Source organism: Pristiophorus japonicus, chromosome 25, assembly GCF_044704955.1.
Source record: "Pristiophorus japonicus isolate sPriJap1 chromosome 25, sPriJap1.hap1, whole genome shotgun sequence".
NCBI classification, from domain to species: domain Eukaryota; kingdom Metazoa; phylum Chordata; class Chondrichthyes; family Pristiophoridae; genus Pristiophorus; species Pristiophorus japonicus.
The window spans coordinates 13486663-13505487 of record NC_092001.1 but is presented as its reverse complement, the minus strand read 5'-3'; the positions used below and the strand labels follow the sequence as shown (position 1 = coordinate 13505487).

At 43.4% G+C, this 18825-nt stretch overlaps 1 non-coding gene across 1 annotated transcript; it reads right to left on the bottom strand.

Moving 5' to 3' along the window:
* Nucleotides 1–2810: 2810 nt before the first annotated feature.
* On the bottom strand, nt 2811–2892 carry trnas-gcu (transfer RNA serine (anticodon GCU)). Its single transcript has one exon. It is a non-coding gene; the product is annotated as a tRNA-Ser (tRNA).
* Nucleotides 2893–18825: the final 15933 nt, after the last annotated feature.

Sequence of the window (18825 nt, the reverse complement as noted above, 5' to 3'; positions counted from 1 at the left end):
CTCCAGTGCTGCACTTGCCTGAGACCTCCCTTTATATACTTCAGTGGGACAGGTATGGAGTGTCTCCTGCAAGTGCACCCCTGGTGGTAAGGTATGCTTATTGTTACAGGTAATATCCAGTTACAGCCATGTATAGCATGATAAGATACAGTGATACACAGTAATGTGAGATACATGACAGGGTGCAAACTCGGGGCAAATGCTATATCAAGGAGTGGGTTTGAGTTGGATGAGCATATTTTGAGTAAATCAACAAATGCGCTGCGATCTGGGTGCGCACCGGCGCAGGCAACCCCAATGTAACTTGGAACACAATAGTTTAACAATTCGGTCATTGCAACAGAAATCATACTCCTCCTCAAACTCCGCAGGATGATCCGGGATTACGAGAAAATCCGTTCTAAAGGGACAATAATGAACCGGAACTGACAACCATCCCGTTTAAACAGACACAGAATGATCCGCGACTGCAAGCACATCCCTTTTAAACATATGCAGAATGACCCTTGACTGACATCTGTTCCCTTTTAAAAGAATAAAGTGAGTGTTCTATCATCCCTGAAGGCAATTGTGCAGTGCGTGAGTGAGCGTGGGGCTCAGGACCACGCGGGGCTGGGATGGTGATTGAAGCCACATGTCAAAGACAGGCAGGAAGGAGGGAGGGACGTAAAAGCAACTCAGTCAAAAAGCCAATTCACCAATATATATATATTTAACATTTTAAGAAAATAAATATATTTAAATTTTATTTAAAATGATTCATTAACTGGATATTTTTTGATTGAACGAATGCTGTGTGACTGGAAGAAATATATTGGAAATGACGGGGTGCAGTCAGTAAATACCAAAACACTGTAAGCCCAAGGTGGAAGACAAGCCATGAGGGAAGAGGTGGGCTACAAAGGCGATCTTTTAAAGTCGCGTGTGTCATTCTGCTGGATCTGACAGCAGCTGTTTGTGCTGTGAAAGAGGTCAAATCTAATAGAGCCCAGTGCAGGCAGAACAGAAAAAGCACAGTTATCGTGAATGTTAAAAAGTTGGGATTGTAAATAATTATATATATATGTAAACACAAAGTCAGTCATTCAGTCATGTCTTGTCTCGTCTTGATTTGATTTGATTTGATTTGAATTTCAAAATACGGGTGGAGGATGCCATCATGTTACACAGCCCACACGCAAGCCCTGGCTAAAACCGCTATATTTCTAACTTGTGTATATTCCCTTCTTTCCGAAGTAGAATAGCAAAATCCCATAGCACATTCTTGTACCGTCAGAGAGTCCACGAAGCATTGTTCAATCAAATCAGTATGGCTTCAAATTGCATGAAATGCATGTTTCTCACATGACATGAATTGCACAGTAAGATCGCACAGCACGTTTGCACACACTCTGCCTTACAGAAACAAACAAAAAAAGTAAAATTCTTGCACCATCCAAAGGCAGTTTTTGAAATTTGAAATGTGAAATCCGGGACAGCCAGCACATCGCTTTTAAACAGGCACAGAATGATCCGGGACTGATAGCACACCATTTTAAACAGACAGAGAAAGATCCCGGACAGGCAGACCATCCCCTTAAAAGGGATACGGGAACAGAATGAATAAAAACAGATAATTGTGTAAAACTCAGCAGGTCGTGCAAATTCTGTAGATGAAGAACCTGGTTTCACGTTCTGTCGGATAATCACACCGATATTTTAGGAAATGTTAAAGATGACAATTTTTTTCAACAAAAATAGCGCCGGGAAAAAATACGCAGCGAGAAAGGTCAAAAGGAAACGTCTGTGATACAGTAAACGCAGGAGTGATTAAATAATTAATGGCACAATGGGAAACGGCAAAGTGGGTGGTAATCGGGCAATAAGGTAACAAAGGATGGTCTGGTGGAGGTGTTAATGGGAACTGCAGAACAGTTACCAGACAATGAGTTCGGTGCTTATGATCCGATACATTGTACCTAATGTTGAGGCCAGAAGACAAAAACATGCCTGCAATAGATGGTTCAACGCCTTTTAATCAGACCAGGCAGCTTGGCCAACCCGGATTGTTTTCTTGTCCGGTTTGAATTCGGCAGCCAGGGGACTAATTCAAAAGCAGGCTTCTCACATCTTTTCAGCTCCAGAGAAACAGGATGCACTCATATTTAGGGCAGAGTTGGAGATTGACGCTAAATGTCTGCTTATCCCAGTTGAGGTGCGGTTATGCGTACAGACAGGAATATATAATGATCAAGTATTGGCCGGAACCAAACACAGGTTTAGGTTATCCAACGAGACACAGAGCCGCGTACCTCTCAGATACTTTAACTTTACTCAGTTGTGTGAGTTTCACTTTGCTCTGGAATTTGGACGCTGTGGGATCATCGGCGCAAAATCACACGTTTTAATGTGAAATATTTTTATTTTATCTCATGTCGACCGGCTGTGAGAAGCGGAATTTTCAATAAAAACTGGCTGCGCTCGTACAGGATTTGTACCCGGAACCTCTCGCATTTCAAATGTGATCATCGCTAAGCGAGAATCTTACCCCGACAGCAACGAGCTGCCGACAGTGAAGAGCGTAGCTCTCAGTTTCTGACGGTAGTGAGAAAAGATATTCGGCGCATCGTGCGTGGGCTGTCCCTCCAGACCTATCTAATTAGTCCTCCTCTCCATAGTCCGATAAATGTTATCCCTTTGACGAATATATTATTAATTTGAGACATGACATTTGCAAAGTGCAGCATTCTTTTTAGCGAAAGGGGAATTTGGCGATGAGGTTAAATGTGATTGACAAACGACGAAATGGGATCAAAACTGTAGCACAATAACGACGAGGATGGGATTCGAACCCATGCGTGCAGAGCACAATGGATTAGCAGTCCATCGCCTTAACCACTCGGCCACCTCGTCTCTTATTAATCGCGAAATCACACATTCAATCTGCTGCTTTTTGTATCCAAAGAGAAATAATGTGCAAGAAAGTCCATTTCACAGCTTGCTCTGCCTGAGCAAACAGATCGACAATGATGAAAATGTGCCATTCTATTCTTAAAGCAAACAGCCTTCTTTCACGTCATGTGAGTGACTGCAAGAGATGGTTGGTTTTTCGGCAGCATCACAACAAATAATATAAAATTTCATACAGCGTACTAATCGACCACGTCAGGACTCGAACGGAACATGCAATTTTTTCATAACGCCACGGTCATAATCGAAGTCAAACACCTTATCCGTTGGGCTACGCGAGCTCTCCCATCAGTGCAAAATTTGTTGTTAATTATATTGGGACCAAATTCGGGGCAACTGCGATATGAAGGAGTGGATTTTGGAAAAGATGAGCATATTTCGAGTAAATGAACACATGCACTGCGATCTGGGTTTACACCGGCACAGGCAACCCCAATGTAACTTGGAATACAACAGTTTAAGAATTCGGTCATTGCACTTGAATATATAGACCTTCTCAAACTATACAGGATGATCTGGGATTATGAGGAAATTAATTTTAAAGGGACAGATTATGAAGCGGAACTGACAACCATCCCATTTAAGCAGGCACAGAATGATCCGGGACTGCTTACACAACCCTTTTTCCCAGATGCAGATTGACCCTTGACTGACAGCAGTTCCCTTTTGAAAGAATAAAGTGATATTTCTATTATCCCTGAATGCAATTGTGTAGTGAGTGTGCGTGGGGTTCAGGAACTCGCGGGGCTGGGACGGTGATTGGAACCACAGGTGATAGACAGTTAGGAAAGGGTGAGGGACGTAAACCCAAGCCAGCCAAAAATCCAATTTACAAATATATATATACATTTTACATTTTAAGAAAAAAATATATAAATTTTATTGAAAAAAATTGAATTTGGTTTCTTTTAAATCAATAAATAATTGATTCATTATCTAGATATGTTTTGATTGAACGAAGGCTGCGTGACTGGAAGAATTCCATTGGAAATGAATAGGTGCTGTCAGCAAATATCCAAACACCGTAAGCCCTTGGTGGAAGGCAAGCCACGAGGCAAGAAGTGGGCTATAAAGGCGATCTTTTAAACTCGCGAGTGTCTTTCTGCTACATCTGACAGCAGCTGCTCGTGCTGTAAAAGAGCTCAGTTCAGGATGAACAGAAAAAACACATTTATTTTGAAAGTTAAAAAGTTGGGATTGTATATAAATAAACACACTCATATCTATATATCTGTATACACAAAGTCAGTCAGTCAGTCATGTCTTGTCAAGTCTTGATTTTATTTGATTTGCATTGGAAAATAAGGGTGGAAGATGTTATCATGTACGCAGCCCACACGCAAGCCCTGGCTAAAATCGCTTTATTTCCAACGTACTTATTTTCCCTTCTTGCAGATGTAGATTAGCAAAATCCAACAGCAGATTCTTGTACCGTCAGAGAGTCCACGAAGGATAGTTCAACCAAATCAGTATGGCTTCAAGTTGCATGTAATGCATTTTTCTCACATGGCATGCAATGCACAGTAAGATCGCGCAGCACGTTTGCACACACCTTGGCTTACACAAACACACAAACAAACGAAAATTCCTTCACCCTCCAAAGGCAATTTTTGAAATTTGAAATTTGAAATCCGGAACAGAGAGCACATCCCTTTTAAGCAGGCATATAATGATCCGGGACTGAGAGCACACCATTTTACACAGACTGAGAATGGTCCCGGACAGACAGCACAGTCGCTTAAAAGGAATACGGAAACAGAATGCATAAAAGACAGATAATTATGTAAAACTCAGCAGGTCGTGCAGATTCTGTGGGTGAAGAACCTGGTTTCACGTTCTGTCAGATAATCATTCCGATATTTTTGGAAAAAGTTAAAGATTACAGATTTGATCAAAAAATCCAGCAGCTGGAAAAAATAGGCAAAGAGAAAGGACAAAAGGTCCTGTGATACAGTGGAGCGCAGGAGTGATTAAATAATAAATGGCACAATGAGAAAAGGTAAGGTAAGTGGTAATCGGGCAATAAAGTAACAAAGGATTCACCAGAGTAGGTGTTAGTGGGAACTGCAGAACCATTACCAGTCAATGGGAGCGGTGCTTATGATCCGATTTGTTGAACGTAATGTTGAGGCAGGACGGCTATAAAATGCCTAATCGAAATAGAGGGTGTCAACGCCTTTTAATCAGACCAGCCAGCTTGGCCACCCCGGATTGATTCCTGTCTGGTTTGAATTCGGCATCGAAGGGACTAATTCAAAGGTCAGCTTCGCTCATCTTTTTAGCTCCAGAGAAATAGGACGCACTCATATTCAGGGCAGAGGTGGAGATTGATGCTGAATGTATGCTTATCCCAATTAAGGTGAGCTTATGCGGCAGAAAGGAATATATGCTGATCAATTATTGTCTGGAACCAAACACGGGTTTAGGTTGTCCAATGAGACACAGACGCGAGTATATCTGAGATATGTTAACTTTACTCAGTTGGGTAATTTCACTTTGCTCCTATGAAACTCTGAGATTTGGACGCTGTGGGAACAACGGCGTGAAATGACACGCTTAATTTGAAATATTGTCGTTTTCTCACATGTCGACCTGCTGCGAGAAGTGGATCTTTGAATAAAAGATGTCGAGGCTCGTGCGGGATTTGAACACGTGATTTCTCGCCTTTAAATTGCGATAATCCCAAAGCAAGACTCACAGCCCTCGACCAACGAGCCCGAACCTCGAGAAGCGAAGCTCTCAGATTCTGACGGTAGTTTACTATTCGGCCCATCGTGTCTGTGGTGTCTCTCAGTCACCTATCTAATTAGTCCCCCTATCCATTGTCCTGCTAATGTTTTCCCTTTGATGAATATATTATTAATTTGAGACATGACATGACCAAAGTGCAGCATCCTTGTCAGTAAAAGGTGAATTTGGCCATGTGGTTAAATGTGATTGATAAAACAACCAGAGCGATCAAATGTTTAACACAATAATGACGAGGTTGGGAGCACAATGGATTAGCAGTGGTTCGCCTGAACCTCTCTGCCACCTTTTCTCCTATTTACATCAACGTCCGCCATACAGTCCTCTACTTTTTGCATCCAAACAGACATAATGTGCAAAAAAGTCGACTTCATCGCTTGTTGTGCACGTGCAAACAGATCGACATTGATGTAAATGTGCCATTAGCTTCTTAAAGCAAACAGCCTCCCTTTACTTCAGATGAGCGACTGTACGAGATGGCTGGTTTTACGGCAGACTAACAACGAAGAAGTTAAAATTTCACACAGCGAGATAATTGACAGCGGCAGGACACGAATCTGCAAACGTCTGATAGCATTGCTTTTACAATCGAAGACAGACACCTTATCCATTAGGCCACGCGCCAACGAGGTATTTATTTTTGTTTATATTGGGAGCAAATTCGGGGCAACTGCTATTTCAATGATTGAATTTCGGAAAAGATGTGCATGTCTTGAGTAATTTAACAGATGCGCTGCGACCTGGGACAGCAGCGGCTCAGGCAACCACAATGGACCTTGGAAGACAATAATTTAACAATTCGGTCATCGCAGTTAAAATAACACTCCTTTTAAAACTATACAGGATGATCTGGGATTATGAGAAAATCTATCGTCAAGTGGCAGATTATGAACCGGAACTGACAACGATTTCGTTTAAACAGACACCGAATGGTCCAGGACTGCAAGCACATAACTTTTACCCAGTTGCAGAATGACCGTTGACTGACCGCACTTAACTTTAAAAAGAATAAAGTGAGATTTCTATCATCCCTGAAGGCAATTGTGCAGTGCGTGAGTGAGCGTGGGGCTCAGTACCACGCGGGGCTGGGATGGTTATTGAGCGAGAGGTTATAGATAGGCAGGAAGGAGGGACGGACGTAAAATCAACCCAAACAAGAAGCCAATTAAAAAAAAATATATAGATAAAACATTTTAAGAAAATACATAAATTTAAGTTTCATTTTTTTTTAATTGATTTGTTTTAAATGAATAAATAATTGATTCCTAATCTATATATTTTCTGATTGAACCAAGGCTGCGTGATTGGATGAATCCCATTCGAAACGAGTAGATACAGTCAGCAAATACCCAAACACAGTAAGCCCTTGGAGGAAGACAAGCCAAAAGGGAAGTTGTGCGCGGCAAAGGCGATATTTTAAGTGGCGCGTGTCTTTCTACTAGATCTGACAGCATCTCCTTGAGCTGTGAAAGAGCTCAAATGTAATAGAGCTCAGTGCAGGCAGAACAGAAAAAGCACATTTATTGTAAAACTTAAAAAGTTGGGATTGCATATAAATATACATATATATTTATATATATGTATTAACAAAGTCAGTCAGTAAGTCTTGTCTTGTCTTGTCTTGATTTGATTTGATTTGAATTTCACAAAACGGGTGGAGGATGTCATCATGTCACACAGCCCAATCGCAAGCCCTGGCTAAAATCGCTATATTTCAAACTTGTTTATTTTCCCTTCGTTCAGATATGGAATAGCAAAATCCCACGTCCAGATTCTTCTACCGTCAGAGAGTGCATGAATGAGTGTTCAGTCAAATCAGTATGGCTTCAAGTGGCATTTAATGCATTTTATTACATGACATGAAATGCACAGTAAGATCGCACAGCACGTTTGCACACACTCTGGCTTACACAAACACACAAACAAACTAAAATTCCTGCACCCTCCAAAGGCATTTTTGGAAATTTGAAATTTGAAATCCAGGACAGACAGCACATCTCTTTTATACAGGCACAGAATGATCCGGCAGTGATAGCACACCAGTTTAAACAGACAGAGAATGATCCCGGACAGACAGCACATCCCTTTAAAAGGGATACGGAAACAGAATGAATAAAAACAGATAATTGTGTAAAACTCAGCAGGTGGTGCAGATTCTGTGAATGAAGAACCCGGTTTCACCTTCTGTCGGATAATAAATTCCGATATTTTAGGTTAAAGTTGAAGATTACAGATTATTTCAACAAAAATAGCGGATGGAAAAAATATGCAGTGTGAAAGATGAAAAGGAAACGTCTGTGGTACAGCGGAATGCAGGCGTGATTAAATAATAAATGGGTCAATGGGGAACGGCAAAGTGGGTGGTAATCCGGCAATAAGATAACGAAAGATGGGCCAGAGGAGGTGCTAGTGTGAACAGCAGAACCACTACCAGTGGTAGAGGTGATTATGATCCGATACGTTGAACCTAATGTTGAGGCCAGAAGACTATACCATGCCTACAATATAGGATGTGAACGCCTTTTAATCAGACCAGGCAGCTTGGCCATCCCGGATTGATTTCCTGTCCGCTTTGAATTCGGCAGTCACGGGACTAATTCAAAAGACAGCTTCTCTCATCTTTCCAGCTCTAGAGAAACAGGACGCACTCATATTCAGGTCAGAGGTGGAGATTGACGCTGAATGTTTGCTTATCCCAATTGAGGTGAGGTTTTGCGTACAGACAGGAATGTATACTGATCAAATATTGGGCGGATCCAAACACGGGTTTTGGTTATCCAACCAGACACCGAGCCGAGTACCCCTGAGATACTTTAACTTTACTCAGTTGGGTGAGTTACACTTTGCTCTGGGATTTGGACGCTGTGGGATTATCAGCGCAAAATCACATGTTTTAATGTGAAATATTTCTGTTTTTTCACATGTCGACCGGCTGTGAGAAGCAGAACTTTGAGTAAAAACTGGCGGGGCTCGTCCAGGATTTGGACGCGGCACATCTCGCATTTCAAATGTGATAATCGCTAAGCGAGAATCTACCCCTAGACGAACGAGCCGCTGAGAGTTAAGAGCGTAGCTCTCAGATTCTGACCGTAGTGAGAAAAGATATTCGGCGCACCGTGCGTGTGCTGTCCCTCCACACCTATCCAGTTAGTCCCCCTCTCCACCGTCCAACACATGTCATCCCTTTGACGAATACATTATTAATTTGAGACATGACATTAGCAAAGTGCAGCTTTCTTGTTTGCGAAGGGGAATTTGGCGATGAGGTTAAATGTGATTGAAAAACGACCGTGGGAGGGGGATCAAAGTTGTAACACAATAATGACGAGGATTGATTACGAACTCAAGCGTGCAGAGCACAACGGATTAGCAGTTGATCGCTTTAACCTGTCGGCAACCTCGTATTTTACTTACCGAAGCGTCAGCCATTCAATTTCCCGTTTTTTGTATGCAAACAGAAATAAAGTGCAAGAAAATCCATTTCAAAGCTTGCTCTGCCCGTGAAAAAAATCGGCAATGATGAAAACGTGCGAATAGATTCTTAAAGCAAACAGCCTTCCTTTACTTCTGGTGAGTGACAAGATGGTTGGTTTTTCGGCAGAATCCCAGCAAACAATATCAAATTTCACAGAGCGGTCCGATTGACCGCGGCAGGACTCAAACCTGCAATCTTCTGATAACTTCGCGATTATGCCACGCGGTCTCTGCCATTTGCGTCAAATGTGTTGTTGTTTACATTGGGAGCAAATTCGGGCCAACTGCTTTCTTAAGGAGTGGATTTCGAAAAAGATGAGCATATTTCGAGTAAATGAACAGATGCACTGCATTTTGGGTGGGCACCGGCGCAGGCAACCCCATTTGGAACACAACAGTTTAACAATTCGGTCATTGCAGCTGAAATCACACTCCTTCTAAACTGTACAACATGATCCGGGATTATAAGAAAATTCGTCTCAAAGGGACAGCTTATGAAGCGGAACGGACAACCATCCCGTTAAAACAGACACAGAATGATCCGGGACTGCAAGCACGTCCCTTTTACCCAGATGCAGATTGACCCTTGACTTACAGCAGTTCCCTTTTAAAAGAATAACGTGAGATTTCTATCATCGCTGAAGGCAATTGTGAAGAGCGTGAGTGAGCGTGGGGCTCAGGACCACGCGGGGCTGGGATGGTGATTGAAGCCACAGGTGATAGAAAGGCAGGAAGGAGTGAGGGTCGTAAAACAAACCCAGACAAAAAGCCAATTTAATAAAATATATATACATAATTTAAAAAAAATGAATACATATGAATTTCATGTAACAAAGATTGAATTTCATTTGTTTTAAATAAATATATCATTAATTAATAATCTATTATTTTTTGATTAATCGAAGGCTGTGTGTCTGGATGACTAGCATTGAAAATAAGGGTGTGCACGCAGTAAATACCAACAGACACAGTCAGCCCATGGTGGAGGACAAGCCACGAGGGAAGATGTGGGATGAAATGGTGAACTTTTAAAGTGACGTGTGTCTGTCTGCTGTTTTTCAGATGTGCAATGTCAGGATCCGACAGCAGCTGCTTGTGCTGTGAAAGTGGACAAAAGCAATCGAGTCCAGTGCAGGCAGATCAGAAAACGCACATTTAATGTGAAATTTAAAATGCGGGAATATATACATTGTATATAGGTATACACACACACACACACACACACACACATATATATAAACAAAGTCAGTCAGTGAGTCCTGTCTTGTCTTGTCCTTTTTTGATTTGAATTTGAAAATTAGGTGGTTAAGATCATCTTGTCTCAAAGCCCACACGCAAGCCCAGGCTGAAATCCGTATTTTTCTAACTTGGAATTTTTGCAATTTTTCAGATGTGGAATGGCAAGATCCCACAGCAGATTGTTCTTCTGTAAGATATTCCTCGAAGGAGTATTCAATCAAATCGGCATGGCTTCAATTCCACGTAATGCGTTTTTTCACACATGATATTAAATGTCCAGCAAGATCGCACAACACGTTTGCACTCTCTCCCTCTCTGACACAAACTCAGCAACAAACTTAAATTCCTACAAACTACAAAGGCAGTTTTGAAATTTTAAATTTTAAATCTGGCACAGACAGCACATCCCTTTTAAACAGACACAGAATGATCCGGAACTGATAGCATATCACTTTTAAACAGGCACAGACATTTCCGGGATTGAATGCAAATCCCTCTGAAGCAGATATAGAATGATCTTGGACTGAGATTTCTTTAATTTTAAACAGGCCGAGAATGACCCGGGACTGAGAGAAAATCCCTTTCGAAACAGACACAGAATGATCCTGGAATGACAGCAATTCGGTTAAGACAGACATAGAATGATCCGGGACCTCTCGCATTTCCACTGTGAAAATCCCAAAGAGAGAACCATGCACCGAGACCAACGAGCCGCCGACAGTAAAGTGCGCAACCCATTCTATATTAAAACGGCATATTCTGACGGTAGTGAAGAAAGCTATTCGGCCCAACCTGGCTGTGCTGTGTCTCTGAGAGAGCGATCAAATTAGTCCCCCTTTCCAAAGTCCTGCGAATAAGAACATAAAAACATAGATTTTCCCTTTGATGTATATATTGGGCCTGAAGTCACTGTGCTAGACTTCACCCAGGCGCTCGGCTGAAAATAGGAATAAGGTTCCACACCTACCTTTTGCTCCTGCGCCCTCCAGCCGTCCGCTACTGAGGCCTTCTCTTCCCGCCCTTCGCAGCGCATTCAGATCTTGGAGATGCGGAGGGAGAAGCTGGATTCACGTGGCTCTGGACAGCCAATGAAGGTACAGGATTATCATTCATAATAATACATCTCCGTCAGTAGGGGTTCTCATTATGAGAACGCCCCATCACCCAAATACAAATAAACATTTAAAAAACAACATCTCGCGTATTTAATATTAATTTAAATTAAAGTTTATAAATGTGTTAGAAAAAAATATATTTTCGGAATTTTAAAAAAGTTTGGTATTTAGAATTAAAATAAACTTACCGTAGTGGACAGGGTTTTTAACATAAAAATGTTATTACGTTTAATTTGTATTTGTTTTTATATTTTTTATGTTTTAAAACTTTTACGCTGATAAAAAAGTCGATGCACCTGCTATTCCCAGGCGCAAGAAATTTAAGGACATTCGCTGGGCAATAGATGGCCAAATAGTGCACACTCCCCCATGCGAATATCCTTTTCCTGAAGAAACTTTGGATCTGTCAAGCAAGAATTTGACATTGGTAAAGCTGATTTTCAGTGCATGCATCCCGTACGCCAAAGAAGGGCTTTTGTGGGTCCTTGCCGGTCGTGTACGTATTCCGTACAGACAGTGAAGCCAGAAATCCAGGCCTGATATTAATTTGAGACATGACATGACCAAAGTGCAGCATCCTTGATAGTAAAAGGCAAATTTGGCCATGAGGATTCAGCTCATTTGCAAAAGAACAAGAGGATTCCTACATTTAACACATGAAGGATGATAATGGGATTCGGACCCACTCATGCAGATCACAATGATTTACCAGTTATTCGCTTTAAACTCTGCACCACCAACTCTCCCGTTTGCAGCAACGTTAGGCATTCAATTTACTGCTTTTTGCATCCAAACAGAAATATTCTGCAAGAATGTCCACTTCAGCACTTGTCCTGGCAATGCAACCAGTTGGACAATGTTGAAAATGTGCCATCAGCTTTCCTTTACTTCAGGTGATTGACTGTACACACGTGGAATGAAGTGCACCAGATACAGCACAAGGAGGAGCTGCGAAAATAGCGGAGTTAGGATATTCATAAAAAGGAGGAATTGGAATAGGGCTGCAGAAACAGGGAAATTAGAAGCTCCGGAAATAGAGCAATAAGGAGCTCCTGAAACAGAATGATAAGGAGCTCCAAAAACAGTGGGATAAAGAGCTCCTGAATCAGGCTGATAAGGATCTCCTGAAACAAACGAATGAGGAGCTCCAGAAACAGGGGGATAAGGAGCTCATGAAACAGAGGGATGAGGAGCTCCTTAAACAGAAGAATTAGGATCTCATGAAACAGAGGAATTTGGAGTTCCTGAACCAGAGGGATAAGGAGCTCCATAAACAGAGGGATAAGGAACTCCTGAAACAGAGGGATAATGAGCTCCAGAAACAGAGGGATAAGGAGCTCCAGAAACAGAGGGATAAGGAACTCCTGAAACAGAGGGATAATGAGCTCCAGGAACAGAGGGATAAGGAGTCCCAGAAACAGAGTGATAAGGAACTCCAGAAACAGCGGGATAATGAGCTCCTGAAACAGAGGGATAAGGAGCTCCTGCAACAGAGGAATTAGGAGCTCCTGCATCACAGGGATAAGAAGCTCCTGAAACAGACGCATAAGGAACATCAGAAACAGGGAGATAAGGAGCTCCTGACACAGAAGAATTCAGAGCTCCTGCAACAGCGGTGTAAGGAGCTCCTGAAACAGAGGGATAAAGAGCTCCAGAAACAGAGGGATAAGGAACTCCAGAAGCTGAGGGATAAGGAGCGCCTGAAACAGAGGGATAAGGAGCACCTGAAACAGAAGAATTAGGAGCTGCTGCAAAAAAGGGATGAGGAGCTCCTGAAACAGAGGGATTATGAGCTCCTGAAACAGAGCGATAAGGAGCTGCTGAAACAAAGGGATAAGGTGCTCCAGAAACAGAGGGATAAGGAGCTCCAGAAACAGAGGGATAAAGAACTCCAGAAAGAGAGGGATAAGGAGTTCCTGCAACAGAGAAATTAGGAGCTCCTGAAACAGAGAGATAAGGAGTTCCTGCAACAGAGGGATAAAGTGCTCCAGAAACAGAGGGATAAGGAGCTCCAGAAACAGAGGGATAAAGAACTCCAGAAAGAGAGGGATAAGGAGTTCCTGCAACAGAGAAATTAGGAGCTCATGCAACAGAGGGGTAAGGAGCTCCTGAAACAGAGGGATAAGGAGCTCTTAAAACAGAGGGATAAGGAGGTCCTGAAAAAGAGGAATAAGGATCTCTGAAACAGAGAGATAAGGAGCTCCTGAAACAGGGGAATTTGGAGCTCCTGAAACAGAGAGATAGGGAGCTCCTGCAACAGAGGAATTAGGAGTTCCTGAAACCAAGGGATAAGGAGTTCCTGCAACAGAGGAATTAGGAGCTCCTGCAACATAGGGATAAGGAGCTCCTGAAACAGAGGGATAAGGAGCTCCAGAAACATGGGGATAAGGAGCTCCTGAAACAGAATAATTAGGAGTCCGTGCACCGGATGGGTAAGGAACTCCTGAAACAATGGGATACGGAGCTCCTGAAACAGAGGGATAAGGAGCTCCTGAAACAGTGGGATACGGAGCTCCTGAAACAAAGGGATAAGGAGCTCTGAAACAGAGGGATAAGGAGCTCTGAAACAGAGGGATAAGGAGCTCCTGAAACAGAGGGATAAGGATCTCTGAAACAGAGAGATACGGAGCTCCTGAAACAGAGGGATAAGGAGCTCCTGAAACGGAGGGATAAGGAGCTCCTGAAACAGAAGGATAAGGAGCTCCTGAAAGAGAGTGATAAGGAGCTACTGAAACAGAGGGATGAGGCGCTCCTGAAACAGAGGGGTAAGGAGCTCCTGAAACAGAGGGATAAGGAGCTCTTAAAACAGAGGGATAAGGAGGTCCTGAAAAAGAGGAATAAGGAGCTCATGAAACAGAGAGATAAGGAGCTCCTGAAACAGGGGAATTTGGAGATCCTGAAACAGAAGGATAGGGCGCTCCTGAAATAGAGGGATAAGGATCTCCTGAAACAGAGGGATAGGAAGCTCCTGAAACAGAGGGATAAGGAACTCCTGAAACAGAGGGAGGAGGAGCTCATGAAACAGAAGGATAAGGAGCTCTGAAACAGATGGATACGGAGCTCCTGAAACAGAGGGATAAGGAGCTCCTGAAAAGGAGGGATAAGGAGCTCCTGAAACAGAAGAATAAGGATCTCCTGAAAGAGAGGGATAAGGAGCTACTGAAACAGAGGGATGAGGCGCTCCTGAAACAGAGGGATAAGGAGCTCCTGAAACAGGTGAATTTGGAGATCCTGAAACAGTAGGATAGGGAGCTCCTGAAACAGAGGAACAAGGAGCTCTGACACAGAGGGATACGGAGCTCCTGAAACAGAGGGATAAGAAACATGCGGAATTCAGAGCCCCGGCTGCAGGGATTTTCGGTGTTTCACAAACAGGGGCATTTCGCTTTCAAAAGACAGGTGAATTATGACCACCAAAAATAGGGGGATTAGGAGAGGTTTCAGTACTTGCACCACTAAATATAATTGTCAGGTATAGTTTCTAAATAGAATGTACTCTGATCCATCTTTCTTAGGTTCAATATGGAAGAATTTACACTTCGCCACAGGGATCTATATCTACAGTTATTTTCGCAAACACTTAATAAACGTCTCTTTGCAGCTTCATATTCCACGACAATATTTGCAGTGCCAGTTACATTGTTATTCACTAAAATTGGATGAGAGAGCGGGGCTGGAAAGAGTCTCCCCGTTTATTTATTTTTCTCTGTCTTCTCACGTCTGTCTTTCTTTCTGTCTCCCCATCTGTTTCCAACACTCTCTCGCCCAACGTTTCACTCCATCGTCTTTCTCGCCACTTGTGTAACCCCCCTCTGTCTTTCTCTGTGCCCCTCCCGCCTGTCTCTCCGTCTGACTCCCATTATCTTTTTCTTTCCTCTGCTGTTTCTCTATTTCTGTCTCCCCGTCTGTGCCCATAAGTCTCTCCGCCTCCATCCTTCTGCCGTCTGTCTCTCGAGTCCGTCCCTTGCATTTCTCTCTCCGTTTGGCCCGCAGTCTGTCCACCTATCTTTCTCACTGTCTGTCTCTGTCGTTACCTCCCTGTCTCCCTCCTGTTTAACTTCCTCATTTGCCCCCTCTCTGTCTCGCCAGTTTGGCTCTCTCTGTCCCTAACTTTCCTGCTTTCCTGTGTCTGTCTCATCCGTCTGCTCTATTTCTGTCTTCCCCGTTTCCCGCTGCTGTATCTCTCTTCCCTTCTGCATCCTCCCGTCTGTCTACCACCATCAGTCTCGCCCACTCTGTCTCCTTCTTTTACATTTCCAGTCGGACTATTTCCACCACACGGTCTGTCACTCTCTCTCTATCACCTTCTGTGTGTGTCGCTCTCTCTCTGTCCCCCACCACACCTCCTCTCTATCTCTTTCCGAAATCTCGCCTGTCTTTCTCTCACGGTCTCTGTTGCCCCTCTGGCTCACCAGTTTGAATGTTCCCGTCTGGCACCGTCTCTGCCATTGTCTTTGTAAGATATCATCTATCTACCGCAGCCTGTCGCAATCCACAATTCTTACAGTCAATCTCTTACCCAACGCACCCAATATGTTGCTCTCCAGCTGTCTCTCGCTCGCGCAGCTCTTTTACTTTGTCTATCACGTCGTTTTCTCCCTGGGTCTGAATTGTGCCGATTTCTCTCCTACGTCTGTCCCATTCTAACCTGCCTCACGTGTACTCACTTCTGCATCAAACCCATCTGTCCCTGTCTATCCACAGCTGTCTCCCCATCTCGCACTCTCTCTGTCACCCCCAAATGTTTACTCTATTTGCCCCGCCGATCTGTCTGTCTGTCTCTCTCTGTGCCTTCGCCTTCTCGTTCTCTCCCTCTTTCTCCCCACGTCTGTCTCCCTATCTTTCTCACTCTGTTTGACTCATCCATTACCCCATCTTCTTCCTCTGTCTATATACCTCTCTCTTTACCTGTCTCCAACGTGTTATTTTCAATTAATTCAGAAATTTGGGCGTCGCTACTGAGGCCTTCCTTCCTTTGTTGCCCTTCTGAAACTGCCCCGGATAATGACGTGGTGAGCCGACTGTTTGAAGCGCTGCAGTCCGTGTGGTGAAGGTACTCCCACAATGCTGACATTGCCGCAGCGGTTTCATTCAACTGAGTGTCTCGCTGGGCCATTGTAGAGGGCATTGAAGGGTCAACCACATTGCTATGCATTTGGAGTCATGTATAGCCCAGACCAGGAAAGGACGCCATATTTCATACTGTAAAGGGCATTAGTGAACCAGATGGATTGTTACGACGATCCAGTAGTATCATGGTCATTTTTGATACTAGCTTTTTTAATCCAGATTGATGTAATTAACTGAACCTAAATTCCTCAGCTGTGGTGGCAGGATCTGAACTTACATCTCGGGATCTTTAGTCCAGGCCACTGGATTAGTTCAGTAACATTCCCACTCTGCGACAGTAAGGTTTCTCTCGTTCTCTTACTCGGTGTATTCCCAGTCTGTCTCCTCCTTCCTTCTCCCCCACCTGCCTCTCTCTGTCTTGCCATCTGTCTTTTTCCACCGCCTGTCTCCGTCACTCGCTCTCTCTCTCCACGCTCCTACCCGAATCTGTCTCCAACTCTGATCCCCCGTATGTCTCTCTCATTCTGCCTCCTCTTATATCTTTCTGGTCCTGTCTCTCCTGTATGCCTCTTTCTCTGCCTCTGTCTCCGCATCTGTCTGCCGTTGCTTCTGCCCCATTTGTATATCTCGCCGTCTTGCCCTGTTTGCCCCGATTGTTTCAACCAATTCTCTATTTTGCTGTCCCTTACAAGTCTGTCTCACCCCATCTCTCTCACTCACTGCGTCTCCCCACCGTCTGTCTCTCTCTCTCTCCATCTCTATCTCAGCCCACTCTGTTATCTTTCTGGCTTACATACGCCTGCCTCCCCTGTCTGCCAATTACTGTCGCCTTCCACCATTCACCCCAATCTGGCCCTGTCTGTCGATCTCTGTCTGCGTTCCGTCAGTTTTTCCTGTCTGCCTCCCCTGTCTGGCACGCACTGCCCCCTTCCATTATTCTCCCACATCTGACTACTCCCTTCTGCCTCCCACGTCTATCTCTCTCTTTCTTTCCCACCATATCTCCTACCGCCCACCCCCCTCCAGTTTGCCTCCATCCGATTCTCAACCTGTCGGTCTGTCTTGCCGCCCCCTCTCCTCAGTATTGTCACTCTCTATATCCTCCACCATAATTAACGCACTCTTTCTCCCCTCCCCCTCGTCTGTCGCTCTCTCTCTTTCAAAATATGTCAGTCTCGCTTTCTGTCTCTCAGGACTGTCTCCTCACCATCACAACCACCTGTCTATCTCTCTCTTTCTGTGACATGCACATAACTGTCTCCTCCCTGCCTAGGCGCAGGCAACCCCAATGTCAATTGGAACACAACAGTTTAACAATTAAGTCATTGCAGCTGAAATCATACTCCTTCTCAAACTATACAGGATGACCCGGGATTATGAGAAAATCCGTTTTAAAGGTAAAGATTATGAACCGGAACTGAAAACCAGCCCAGTTGAACAGACACAGAAAGATCCGAGACTGCAAGGACATCCCTTTTACCCAGATGCAGAATGACCCTTGACTGAAAGCAGTTCCCTTTTAAAATAATAAAGTGAGATTTCTATCATCCCTGAAGGCAATTGTGCAGTGGAGCTAGGGACCACCAGAGAATGTTATTGAAGCCACAGCTGATGGACAGGCAGGAAGGACGGAGGGACGTAAAACCGGACCAGACTGAAATATATATATATATTTAACATTTTAAGAAAATAAATGCATTTAAATTTTATTTAAAAACAAAATTATTTGATTTGTTTTAAATAAGTAAATAATTGAATCATAATCTGTCTACTTTTTGATTGAACCAAGGCTGTGTTACTCGAAGAATTTCATTGGAAATGGGTGCAGTCAAAAATTACCCAAACACAGTAAGCCCATGGTGGAAGACAAGCCACGAGGGAAGATGTGTGTGACTAAGGCGATCTTTTAAAGTCGCGTGTGTCTTTCTTCTGGATCTGACAGCAGTTGCTTGTGCTGTGAAAGAGGTCAAATGTAATAGAGCCCGGTGCAGGCAGAACAGAAAAAGCATATTTATTTTGGAAGTTAAAAATTTGGGATTATATACAAATATACAAATGAACATACATGTATAAACAAAGTCAGTCATGTCTTGTCTTGTCTTGTCTTGGTTTGATTTGATTTCAATTTGAAAATAAGGATGGAGGACGTCATCATGTCACACAGCCCACACGCAAGCCCTGGCTAAAATCGTTATATTACTAACGTGTGTATTTTCCCTTCTTTCAGATG